The following is a 14,173-nucleotide window of genomic DNA, read 5'->3' as shown; positions in this document are numbered from 1 at the left end:
GGTGGGATGGGGGATAGGATCAAAAGGGAAAAGAGAAAAAACTTATGGGTTGAGATAAAGACAGTTCACTAGGTAAAGCAAAAGCCACACATGCAAGCACAACAAAACAAGGAATCCATTCGCTGCTTCCCATCAGCAGGCAGGTGTCCAGCCGTTCCAGGACAGCAGGGCTCATCACACGTAATGGTTTCTTGGGAAGAAAAGTGCCATCACTCTGAATGTTCCCCCTTCCTCCTTCTTTACCCCAGATTTATTGCTGAGCATGATGCCATATGGTGTGGGACATCCCTTTGGCCAGTTCGGGCCAGCTGTCCTGGTCCTGTCCCATCCCTGCTCCTGGTGCACCCCCAGCCTCCTGGCTGACAGGGCACCATGAGAAGCTGAAATGTCCTTGGCTCTGTGTAGTCACTGCTCTGCAACAAATGAAACTTTTGAGCATTAACAACGCTGTTTCATCACAAATCCAAAACACAGCATCATATGTGTCGCTATGAAAACAATTAACTCTATCCAAGCCAAAGCCAGGACACAATTGCACATCAGCCTCGCACTCTTACTTTCCTGCAAAATGGATTTTTTAGTGCTTACTGTAAAATTGAATGCCTTCAGCTACAGTGTGTAGTTTACCAGGAGGTGCTGTTATTCAGCTCCAAAGCTGATATGAGGGAATTGAATGCAGGTCCTCATATAACAGAACAAGTTCTCTAACCTTTAATCTGAACTGCTGATGCTCTGACAAGTGGCTGGAAACAGGAGCCTTAGCCCCAAGAATGTTTCTGAGTATCAGTAGAGCTTAGGTGAAAACCTAGGCACCAAGCCACTCTGCAAATCTTCCTATGAAAAGCAGTTTGCTGTGGAGAAGAGAGGTATCCATAGATGGTAGCTGAAACAGGATGTGGTTTTATGAGAGGCCAGAATCCGAGCTCTGCTTTTCCCAGAAGGAGCAGTCACGTTACAAGACCTGTTTTTTCACCTTCTCCTTCATATTGGGCCCTTGTTTCATCTGCTGATGAGCTAGCACAGCTCATTATATTAGTAGAAAACTATTTAACTATTTGTGGGTTGGTTTTGTTGTTGTTGTTTTTTAGTTTCTCTTTTTTTTTAAATTTTTTGAATGGTTGTTTTTTAGCCACCTGAACCAGTTTATTAACATACAAGAGTACTATCAGAACCAACATAAGGAAGTAAGTGGGAACAAATGGTCAGGAGCAAAGAAGATTGACAAGAATGTCTGCCCCCTTTAGATGTAAGGAACTATGAAGTCAGCCCAGTTTCTTTGTGAAAACACATGCTTAGGCTGCTGATCGGGCATGTGAACTATTTGCTAGATTGTATATTTTTGATTACACAATAACCATGTTATATTTTAGACTTAGAAGAGATTCATCTTAGAAAGAAAAATCCATAGCATGTCATAGATGTCACGTTGATTCTGACTTTAAATCTAGATGTCTAATATGAATTTGATTATCATCTAAGAAAAATAAGAGCACAACAACATTTATACAAATCCTAAGCTCAACAGCACAGCCAAGGCTGACACATTGACCTTCAGAAATTTTCAGGGAACAGTGGGCCAAGTCTTTCTGGTTTTTTCACTTTGAACTAATAACGCTCTTCACCTTACTCGTTTGCATCTCTCTACCCCTGTTACTGGGAAAGTTCTTCTCTCAAGAAAGACCTGAAAATTCCTGATTTGTTTTCCCAAGCATTCAAAGAGACTGGATGCTTAGAAGTAAGAGCTACACAGTCCCTAGTGTATCTTTCCAGCTTCCAGCAATGTGATGCTGAAGGACTTCCGATGCCAAAGGGTGTATCAGTATTTAAACAGCACACGATAGCTTGCTTTGTTGTTGTTGTTGTTTTTTCATCACTTATTTCTGTAATCACATTTTATACCTACATAAACATTTGAAAACCACAAGATGTCTGGAATATAATTACATATTTCATTAAAAAAAAAACAAAAAAGCATTCTGTTTCTGCTCTTGTTTGTACTTGCTGTAGTGTAATTTCATTCACTGTCCTTCAGAGAGAAATAGTGAATACGCTTGTTTACCTTCTCTTGCCACTTTTCCCTCACTCATATATAGGAAGAGACTAATGACACAGTTGACTTTGATTTTGCAGCTTTTCATTATGCCTCATTATTGTTACTAGTCTCTTCTCTGTGTATTTTTAGTTTTATTGTGGTTTTCTTTGAGCTTGTAGGAAGGGTAGTTCGAACTATACACACTGTGTTCAATACACAGGAGCAATACACTTACATGTTAGCATGTTGCTTTCTGTTTGTTTGTTTTTCTCCATCTCTTTCATAAGCTTCAGTTTGTTTTTCATTTACCACCACTGAGCACTAAGATGATATTTTTCAGAAATCTGTCAGCAGCAGCTCTAAGCTATCTCATCCTTATGAGTGCTAGTAGCTTATTTTAGTTTATCATCTGTACGTGCAGTGAAGTTTGCTGTTTTCTCCCATACAACTTTGCATTTTTCAGCACTGAGTTTTATATGATAGTTTATAATTACTTAATACCAGATCATTTTGCAAGTTTTTGTAGCTGGCTTTTGTTTTGCTTGAATACTTTAGTGTTGTCAATGAATGTTATACCTCCCCACTCAATAATACCTTGAAAATGGGGTGAGTAGGTCAGACTTTTTGAAGAGACTGCTATGAGGTCCATGTAGCATAGCATTGTGAAAATTGATCACTAACTCCTGTCTGCTTTCCTGTCTTCAGGGAATTCTGAATTCTTAAAAGCCCTTGGTGTCAAAGGTTTAAATCTGTTGTATCCGCCCTGCTCTATGTACTCAATGAAGAACACTCCACACTGAGGCTCTATGAATTCAACAGACTTTTTTCTTTAAGTCCTAAAAATGATGCTTAGACTATCTGTCATCATGTTCATCAACCAAACTACAAAGAGTCAGCCAACTCCAAACCATTATTAGGCCTAAAGCAGTTACCATTGCCTGATCACAAATGAAAGTCAGTAATAGTTTATGTACAGTTATTACTTAAACAATTGCATGAAGTAAATTATTTTACAAGACAATATTACAAAGCATATAAAAAAAAAAAAGATCACTGGAATTTAAATATATAGTCTGAATATAATATACAATTTAAAGAAGATTCTGACTAACAGTAAGTAAATTATTAAAGGTGCTGGAACAGTAGTTTTCTGACCTTTTTTTTTTTACTATTGGAATAGATAATAAGGGAGGGAAAGATTTGTACCTGGGGATCACAACATTTTGAGGACAGAGTACAAAAAGAAGAGGGGTTTCCCAGTCTGAATATTCTTCTGGATAAATAAATGAAGGACAAAATCATTTTTCCAAGACCTCATCAGTCAGAAGAAAAACAGCCCGAATACCTTCTTCTACAGCAGGATGTTGAAGGACAAAAGAAAAACTCAGCTGTGGTCTACGTGCTGGATTAATACATGTAGAGGCTTCTTTTCATTTTTTCTCACCTGTTTTTATACTTCTTAGTAACTGGATTTTTGTGCTTAAATTAAGTAAATAAATTATTTCATTTTACCTTATGTGTTTGAGCAATGAAGTCAGGTGAGCTCTCAAAGACCAAGTCATTCCATTCCCACAGTGCAGCAGTCCTTAAACTTCTCCCAGCTGCAGATCTCAACATCAATCTCCTGACAACCCAAACAATGGCTTTTTACTGAGCTCCAGTCCTGGCACTCTAAATGCGGTTTCAGAAAACCCTTTGTAATTGCAGAGTTACCCAGAGTTGATCGGGTGCTCTGGAGAACAGCTTTACACTCATTATCCTAATTCTCAAAAATATGCATTTACACCTTTCCTAGGAGAGGGAAGTTATTACTCCATAATTCCTATTATTAATACATAAAACAGATGCAAACTATGCTTCAAAGGGAGCTGGTTTATCAGCAATTGAGCAGTCAAAATATGCACATTCCCTTTCTTCAACTCTCCTTCAAAGTTGCTCTGGCAATTAGACTAGGTGGGACTTTGTAATTCGTAAGTTCTTCTGGTATGAACAGTTTTCAGGTAAAGTGAAGGCAAATAATAGATGATAAACCAGCTTGTGTTCACAAGGACAAATAAGCAATACTTTCTTAAAACAGAAGAGTGAGGGTTTTTTAGAGTTATGGAACAGATCTCTGAATACGGATTACTTGCTTACCTCTGCTACAATTTACAGCATTTGTCTTAATAATCAACTTAGTTTTTCCTGAATATAGAGAACAATCTCTAAAAGTGCATCCTGCCCTGCCCTCGTTCTTTTAGCTTCTGAAATGATCTGGAGATGATTGACAACAGCAGGATTAACATGCAGTGTGCCCTGGCAGCCAGGAGTGCAAACCACATTTCTGAGTGTATTGAACACAACGCAGCACAGCCAGCTGGTCAGAGGAGGCGATTCTCCTGCTGAGTGTAGTGTTGGTGCAGCCTCACCTTGAGCACTGTGTGCAGTATGGCTTCCAATACAAAAAGGATGGCAAGTTGCTTCAAAGCATCTAGAGAAGGGCAACAAAGTTGGTAACAGGGCTGGAAGGCTGAGGACACCGGGCTTGTCCTGTCTGGAGCTGAGGAGGCCAAGAGGCGGCCTCACCGCTCTCTGTGACCTCCTGAGGAGGGGGCGTGCAGAGGGAGGTGCTGGCCTCACCGATGACAGGACACAAGAGAACAGCACAAAGCTGCACCAGGGGAGGTTCAGACTGGACATGATCAAAAATGTCTTTCCCATGAAGGTGGTCAAACGCTGGAAAAAGCTTCCTAGAGAGGTGGCTGACGCCCTGTGCCTGTCCGTGCTCAGAGACATGTGGATAACATCCTCAGTAATGTGCTGTAAGTTGTGGTTAGCCCTGAAGGGGTCAGGCAGTTCATGATCTCTGAAGGTCCCCTCCGACTGAACTATACTAAACAGCAATAACCACACATAAAATGATAAAGTCTTTAAACAAAAGTAACTATTTTACTTTTGTCTAAGACTGTACTTCTCAGTCTTTCCACAAGGTTTAAAAAACAATTACTGGGGAACATTAATTGCAAGTAGAAGCAAATGAGAAAATCTTTCACTGAAATGAGACAATTCTAAGTCTTGGGCAATTTACATGAGGTAAAATTTAGCTTCAGATTCAACTATTCCTGCGGCACTTAGGGCTGTGCAGCCTAAATATAGGCTTATTTTGTAATTAGCTTGTGATAATTACCTGCCATAGAATAAACACAACCATCTTTGAAAGCGTGGTGGGCAGCTGTCCATAGTGCTCTGTTAAGGAGAGCAGACATAACGGGCAGTGCATGTTCCCTCTGCGGCACTTACAGTCTGTGCTTTTCTAATATAATGAATAACTAGGGGCTTTCTTTCACAACACCAAGCTTTGGAAGTGTACAGTGGCTGGAACTACGCTGTTTTGCATTTATACTAGAAACTTGTGTGTGATCCTAATGGAGCATGTACAGATGCCAAGAGGACAGCATTATGGTGAAAGCCCTCATTATCTTTCCTGGGAAATCAGCAAAACCGGATGCCAGTCTGAAGTACCTGGACACTAATGCACAGAGCACAGTGAACAAACAACGAATTAGATATCCACATGCAGTTGCAGGGCTGATATGTTACAGGGATCACATGGATGTGGTGGAACAGCTCACAGACCTGAAGGTCTGCAAGGTTGCAGGCTCTTTGTGATGGACAAGCTGGGAAGATGGGGAGGGAAGATTGCCCTTTACATGGAAGAGCAGGTGGAATATATGGAGTTGTGCTGGAGAGATGAGCCAGCTGAGCGTTTATGGGTTAGGATCAGTGGGCAGACCAACACTGTCAATTCTGTGGGTGTCTCCTACAGACCACCCAGTCAAGAGAAAGAAGCAGATGAGACCTTCTTCAGACAGCTGGAAGAAGCTTCTTGTTAGCAGGCCCTGGTCCTCATGGGAGACTTTAATGACCCCAAAATCTGCTGGAAGGATAACAGATTTTTTGTAACAGATTTTTTTTGTAATAGATTGTTTGTAACAGCAGGTTACAAACAATCCAGAAGATACCAGCAGTGTTATAACTTCCTAACACAGGTGATCATGAAGCTGATAAGAGGGGGACGCTTTACTGGATCTCATACCAACAACAAAGAACTGGGCAGAGACATGAAGATCAAGGACAGAGTTGGCTGCAATGGAGTTCACTAGATTGTGGAGTTTGGGATCCTGAGAGGAGGGATAAAAGCAAGTATCAGGATCACAACCCTGGACTTTTTGAGAGCAGACTTTAACTTGCTTATGTTCTGGCCTGGAAGAATTCCATGGAAAATGGTCTGAAAAGAAGGGCCCAAGACAGCTATCTTTTTTTGATTCACCCCTCCAAGCTCAAGAACTTTTCTTCCTGAAGAACTCTGCAGGAAGTCAAGCATAGCTGTTAAGAAGCCTGCAGCGATAAACAAGGAGTTTGTGACAAAAGTCAAACACAAAAAAGAAACATACACAAGGTAGAGTCTGGTAAGAGAACATTGGACAAAGTGGACATGCACAAGCCCATGAGACCTGATGGGATGTTCCCATGAACAATGAGCCAATGTCATTATAAGGCTGCTATTGTTCATCTTTGATAGATTCTGGTGATTGGGGGAGCTAGAAGAGGACTGGGGAAAAAAGTGAATATTGCCCCTAAATTCTCTATGGGCAGTAAGGAGTATCTGGAAACCTACAGGTCAGTCAGCCTCACCTTAATCCCTGGGAAAGAAACAGAGCAAATCCACCTGGACGCCATTTTCAAACATAGTAAGAGAAAGAAGATGATCGGGAGTAGTCAGCATGGATTTGTGAAAGGGAAATCATGCCTGACCAGCCCAATTGCCTTCTGCAGTAAAAGGACTGGCTCTGTGGAAAAAAAAAAAAAAAAAAAAAAAAAAAGGAGAGCAGCTGATAGCATTTATCTCAACTTTAGTAAGGCTTTTATCACTCCATACCATAACATCCTCATAAAAAAAACAGTGAAGTACAGACCAGATAAAAGGGAAATTGGGTGGATTGAAAACTGGCCAAACTGCCGTGCTCAAAGGGTTGTTTGTGATCAGTGTCACAAAATCCAGCTGGAGATGAGTCTACAGTAGTGTACCCCAGGGGTCAGTACAGAGTCCAATACTGCTGAATATCTTCATTAATGACCTGGACAGTGGGACGGAGTGTACCCTCAGCAGGGTTGCAGGAGATGTAGAACTGGAAGGAGAAGCTGATACAATAGAATATGTGCTGCCATTCTGAGGGACCTCAGCAAACGGGAGAAATGGACTGACGCACATCTCTTGTTGTTAAGCAAAGAGAAATGCAAAGTCCTGCACCTGGGCAGGAATAATCCCATGCACCAGGACATGCTGGGGGCTAACTGGCTGGAAAGCTGACTGGCAGAAAGAACCTGCAAACCCTGTTGAACAAGTTTTACTTGAGCAAGCAGTGCACCCTTGTTGCAAAGAAGGCCCCGGGTTTCATTAGGAAGAGCATCACCAACAGGTTGAATAAGGTGATTTTCCTCCTCTATTTAGTACTGGTGCAGCCACATCTGGAATCCTGGAATCCATTCTTGCTTGGTAAGAAATCTGGAAGAATGCTTTTCACTTAGCTTTCTATAATAGCAGAAATGTTCTTTAATAATTCAGGAAATCTTTGAATATCCATGCCTATAGTCAATGCAGATCACTAATTATAGCTGGTTGAATGGTTCATTCTTTCATTCTTCTTATTATTTTACATAAATTCTTCCTTACAATATTCTTGAGCAATTTCATTAATGTTTTCCATAATCATCTGTCTTCTTCAAGGAGACAGAACCTAACAGACTATAATTCTTACTGTCATTGTCAAAACTGTTGAGTAGAGTCAGCAATGCTTTGCTCAAATACAACTGCATTGTACAGGGTTTGAAACAATATGATCAAAAAGCAAGAGGGGTGTTACTAGCTCAAATAGCAGAACAAATATGAACCATGTATTTGTTTTTTCTGTTCTTCTGTAACAGAAAGGAACGACGCCTGACCTCCATGAAGATGTGATTAATTACAAACAGCATTTCTGTATGGAAGGCCTAGTTCCCAGTTGCCTAGTTAATGTTGTAGCAAACAATGTTTGGAATTGCTCAGTCAACCATGTGAAGTAATACTTTACATTGGGCAGGGAGCACACAGAACATCAAGCCTATTACTGTCAACTCAAGTACAACTGTAAGACAGTCTACATAGAGCTTTGTCTGAAAAACCTTCCATGGGTACTGGAAAACCTCAATGAATTTGCATCACTGCCAGCAGAAACAGCTGATCTCAGACATTTATATCTGTCAAAGTATTTGTCCTTATGTCAAAACAGCTATTCCTACTCATCATATTTTTCTGATTTACCAGTTCTTTGAATGGCATTGTAACACCTGTTACTCACCTGACTTACTGTAATGCTCAATTAAACAAAGAAAAATGACTGACAGGTACATTGTTTGGGGAAGAGCCACACACAGAGTGGTAGGGTGGCCGTATGACTGATATTCCTTTCAGCAGGCATTTCTCAACTGAGTTTAGTTGTAAAATAACTGGGTGTTTCAGTGTAGGCTATTTATACATCAGATCACATTAATACTCTTGCAGGATGCTAACAATACATTCTTTGTTCTGTTATTCAGTCGAGCTTTCATAGTTCTGCAGTTATGAGCTGAACTCAGAAAGAAAAAAAAAGCCAACAGTCCTTAGGGGAAAAATGTCCAAAGATTAAAACAACCATTGTGTAACACAGTTTGAATTTAAAGAACTTCTGACCTGTAATTGGGACTTCAAGAAACGTTCAAGTGAATGGTACAAATGTTTAAAATACTGCCATCATCTAACCAAGGCTAGCACCTTTGGTTCTCACTAAAGCATACAAGTTGTGTATTTTTTACTATTATTACTTTTATTAAGATTTTGTATTTGTGTTCAATTTTTATCTTTCAGCATGTAAGAGTGATTGAAATAGGAATGTATTGATTTGTTGTAGAGATCCAAATAAAGCTTTCTTTTTCCTGCATGTTCTTTCATGAGCAACACAAGGAGCAAGTATATTTGTATTGCTTTGGCTGCTTAAGTTTGTTTCCATAAACAGTAACTTTACACCATTTGTATTACTATATGACCAAAATTCCAAGGTTTTGCATAGATGGGGGATACAGAACACAGGGGACAAATGTATCTTTTACAATACAAATATTCTCTTCTCTTGTGAGTTAAGAAACAGGTATGAACTTCAAATGCCAGTCTCCACCTGCTATTCATAGTAGGCTTCCTATTGAAGCTATCAGCAGATAATACTCTTTATTATCTGTTGTGTTTTTGTTTTGTTTTTCCTTAGACACATGCTCCAGGTCAGGATATTTTTCTGCCTCCTATAATCAGTCAGGAATTTTACTCAATGTATAAATTAATGCAGAGATGCTTGCCAAGATCTGCATGTGGCCAAAACCTCAGTTCTGACAGCATGAGCTGCTTCTTGTCAAAGTGTGTGGTTAACATGAAATCAGAAAACAGCAACACATATTGTGCCTACATCTACAGTTCTCTCAGTGTATTTTACTTTGGAATAAATGCACATGAAGTAGAACTTTTGATATAACTAATGCAATTCAGACTAACAGGTCAGTTCCAGTGTAGCTAAGTTTCAAATACAGAAAAACTAGAAAAGGTTAACTTTGTAGCGTTTCACAGACCGCAGACTTGGTTCTAAACCCCTACAAATCCACGGTTCTTCCCAAATGCTAGAAATTGTTTTCACACCCCTTTCCATTCCCATACCTTTCAGATTTATCAGGTAGCTGTTCTCATTTTAGTGTATGCCATACTATTTAGATAGATATATAGAGAGATGTAAAATACGTATTTTACTATATATACATTTTTATACATAATGGGTATATACCCATTTTACAGAGCTCAAACCCTTGATTCTAAGAAATAATCCATAACCCACCAGTTCTGCAGTCTCAAAAATAAAATAAAAACACATTTAACAATACTTATTTTTCAACAAAGCATGAGAACAATTTTATATCCCTACTCAGCAAAACTATAGGAAATTTTTTTAACATAATATTTCTGTAGTAGTGACTTCCTCCCTCCATCCCCGAAGGATGAAGCCTGAACTAGATTTCTTAAAATCCTGCCCACATTGAGAGTAATGGACAACCTCAACATACTCAATACTAGGAGGTAAAACCTTGTCAAACACCCTACCTCTGTTTAGCAGTCATCTAAACAAACAAGCATTGGTAAACTGAAACAACTGTGAGATTTCTGCACCTGCTTTGTCTCTCTGTTACTGCAAGCACGTGAAGAAGAGGATTGTTGTATTTAGCACAGTAGTAACAGTTGTAAGAGACACATCAGCAGCTAATTGAGTGTGTTTTATAATAAAGCCCCTTTTCTCCTTATAAAATTGCTTACATAGTCAAAGATGGAATAGATTTTTTTTAGCTTTTAGGTTTTTTAAATCTTACTCCAAAATTAGCTGATGACTAATAGCATCTAGATAGCGCTTTTATCTCTGGATTTCCAAGTGCATATCAACAAATTATCTCCACCATTTACAGACTGCAAAAATGAGACAAACGAGGTAAAAGGTAGATTTGAGAATAAACTGCATAAAGATAGAACTGAGAATAAACTCTGCATGCAATTATCATTTCAGGCTAGTATTTCTTCAGTCATTTATGAAATCTAGTATTTTCCAGACAACAATGGATTACAGAAGCACATGCTCTTCAAAAGGGTTTTTTAGATGACCCTGTTTTAGCACATATAAATTCCCACACATCAATTATGTGTGTATGAAACTAAATTTTTTATGAATATACTTTAAAATGAATCACTGTCATCATAGATATTGGTTTGATAAACCTGAGTTCTTAGAGCATCACCTTTGGGCTATCCCCAGCTGCATGAAGTTTAAAAAGAGCAAGTGCCAGATTTTGCACCTGGGAAGGGGCAATCCTTGCTATAGGGACAGACTGGGGGATGATAGGCTGCGGAAAGGGAACTGGGGGTTCTGGTTGATGACAAGTTGAATACAAACCAGCAGTGTGCCCTGTCAGCTAAAAGGGCCAGCTCTGTACCCTGGGGCGCATCAGGCACAGCACTGCTAGCTGGTCAGGGGAAGGGATTGTCCCGTTCTGCCCTGCGCTGGTGTGGCCTCTCCTTGAGCACTGTTTGCAGTTTTGGGCACCACAGTATAAGAAGGACATAAAGCTGTTTGAAAGTGTCTAAAGGAGGGCTCCGAGGATGGTGAAGGCTCTAGAGGGCAAGATGTTTGAGGAGCAGCTGAGGCCCCTTGGTTTGCTCAGCCCAGAGCAGAGCAGGCTGAGGGGAGGCCTCATGGCGGCCTGCAGCTCCCTCACGAGGGGAGCGGAGGGGCAGGCGCTGAGCTCTGCTCTCTGGGGACAGCGACAGGGCCCGAGGGAACGGCATGGAGCTGGGACAGGGGAGGGTCGGGATGGGTGTTAGGGAAAGGTTCTGCACTGAGAACTGGGACAGGCTCCCCAGGGCAGCTGTCACGGTCCCAAGCCTGACAGAGTTCAAGAAGTGTTTGGACAACGCTCTCAGACACATGGTCTGAGTTTTGGGTGGTCTTTTGGTGACCCAGGAGTTGGACTCGATGATCTTTGAGGGTCCCTGCCAACTTGGGATATTCTATGATTCTATGATCTTCAGTTGGCTAATATCACCTGAAATTGAAAATTCACCTTAGTAGTGAGATTTTGGTTTGGGGTGATTGTTTTGAAAGACTATAATTTGGGTATTGTCACAGCTGAAGTGGCTGCTTTAATTTGCTCACAGATTCTTAATGTCAAAGAAATTTTTTGCTGGTTTATACAGGGAAATATAATATCAATATTGATCACATCAGTTTACCAAATTCTCATCTGAGACTCGAAGAAAAATGGTATGAATAATGGTACAGTACACACTTCAAATCCGATCATGCATGTCATGCGGCATGTCAAGATGAAGAGGTTTGGACACAATAACCCTTTGCCAGTAGCTTTAGTTCCCAGACTCCTTCTTGGCACAAAAATAAAGGCTTTTACGGAAAATAAAAGGATTATAATCTTTATAATTGTGAAGATTGAAAATATACCAGAATATAACAGGATGTTACTGCAAAATATAGTAAAGAAATTGTATCCAACAGACAACCACCCTAACTCTAGAGGTGCCTGACCTTCACAGGTGTTTTGTTTTGTTTTGTTTTGTTTTTCCTTACAGAATTGTAGGGGTTGGAAGGGACCTCAAGAGATCATTGTGTCCAACCCCCCTGCCAAAGCAGGTTCTTTAGAGCAGGCTGCCCAGGTAGGCGTCCAGATGGGCCTTGGATATCTCCAGAGGAGACTCCACAGCCTCCCTGGGCAGCCTGTTCCAGTGCTCCATCACCCTCACCGTGAAGAAGTTCTTTCGCATGCTGGTGCGGAACTTCCTGTGCTCAATTTTGTGGCCATTGCCCCTTGTCCTGTCCCCACAAAGAAGATAAAAAGGATAAATTTCTTTTATCCCAGTGTGCAAGAATCCAGACAACCTCCACACGCTCCTCCTGAGGGAATTGGGTCACCACTTTCTTTTCAAAGAAAGTGTGTCTCCCTTTCACATGATACCGTGCTTGTTTAGAGCACTCATCCAGGAAATGGCAACAGAAATGGCAACAAGAAGTGAAAAACATATCAATTTGCTTCCCCCCCAAAAAAGGGGGGAGGGGGTAGGGGGTGTTGGCGTTCCTACCTATGTGTCCAAGAGTCTTTCTCTCAACCAGAGAACAATGACTGTTTAAGGGACAAAGGCACCTCCACCTGTTCCTGTACAGAGCATAGCTCAGAATCTGCTTGGTGCCTTGCATGTCTCAGGCAAAGGACTTTATACTACGCTTTATACCTCCCACACAAATTCTTAAAATACATTATTATTATTGCTATTTAATCATACCACCTGCTGTCAAATGCACATAGACGAAAGTAAATGTTCTCTTAAGAAATGGTATGGACATGTTCCTTCATGAAAATTTCAGGCTTGTGCATTCTAAATAATTTTAAAATGAAGGGAATAAATATGTTGGTAGTTTGGGCAATTAATTTGGATGTATATAGTTATTGTTTATTAATAAGTGTTGAGTTGCAACTACAAAACTCTGTGGACACCCTCCAACTTTGAGTCTGTGATCATTTCTAATGGCTTCTAGCTAGCTTTCTCTTCATACCAATTTTTATGCAATGTCCTTGATTCAAGGTGAATATTTGGGCAATTAAAACAGTTTTGAACAAATAACAGGTAAAATTAAATATTTATTCTAGTCATGACAATCTTCCTAGGAATTAATTAGGTTGCTGGTAAACAAGTTAACTTGAAAAAAAATCCTGAAACCTGTAAGATTTTTTAAAACTCTTATGATCACAGTGAAGAAGTCGAATATACTGAAATTATTTTTACAAAGCATCAAAAAATGGCTACCACTATATTCAAAAATATACGGGACACAATTTTGTATTCTAAATTTAATTATGAATGTTATTTTATTTGTCTATTATCACTACTGGCCTCATAAAAATTTTGCTAATAAATACTACCATTTAATTTATAACTCTTACTTGAAAGTTGTATAAAATTTACATTATTGAAAAGCAGCTGAAGTTCAGTACTAATGCTGAGAAGTCTTTCATTGTTTTAGTATATTAAGATGCCTTAAAATTAGCATATCAATATTAATGCTATAATCAAATAATTAAAACCTACAATTTTAAAAACAAACAAACAAGCACTGCAAGTCACCTATTACAGAGTCTGTCCCATTATTCAAATTACCAAGTGTATTTTCATAGCTTTTTGAATTAAAATGCAATAGAAAAAAAATGTTTAGAGGTTTCATCTGTCTGGAGGCCTAACAGAGTATTTTCTAGCCCCTGCATATATCAACACCAACTCCATCAGTCATTTCCCAATATAATTAGCAAATAAAAAAAATTTACATGATTATTTCATTTTTCCCAGGACATAATACCACATCAGCTAACCAGCTGTTATAATTTGTTTCAATATTTGTTAGAAAACCTCACAGTACAGGAGCAATGGCTTTCAATTGAAGTACTTCTGGCAAAAATATTCTCAGCAAAAATACTTTCTCCATATTCAAAACCAGTTGT

This window comes from Anser brachyrhynchus (assembly GCF_964034855.1).
Source record: "Anser brachyrhynchus genome assembly, chromosome: Z".
Lineage (NCBI taxonomy): Eukaryota > Metazoa > Chordata > Aves > Anseriformes > Anatidae > Anser > Anser brachyrhynchus.
This window is presented reverse-complemented; position numbering follows the sequence as displayed.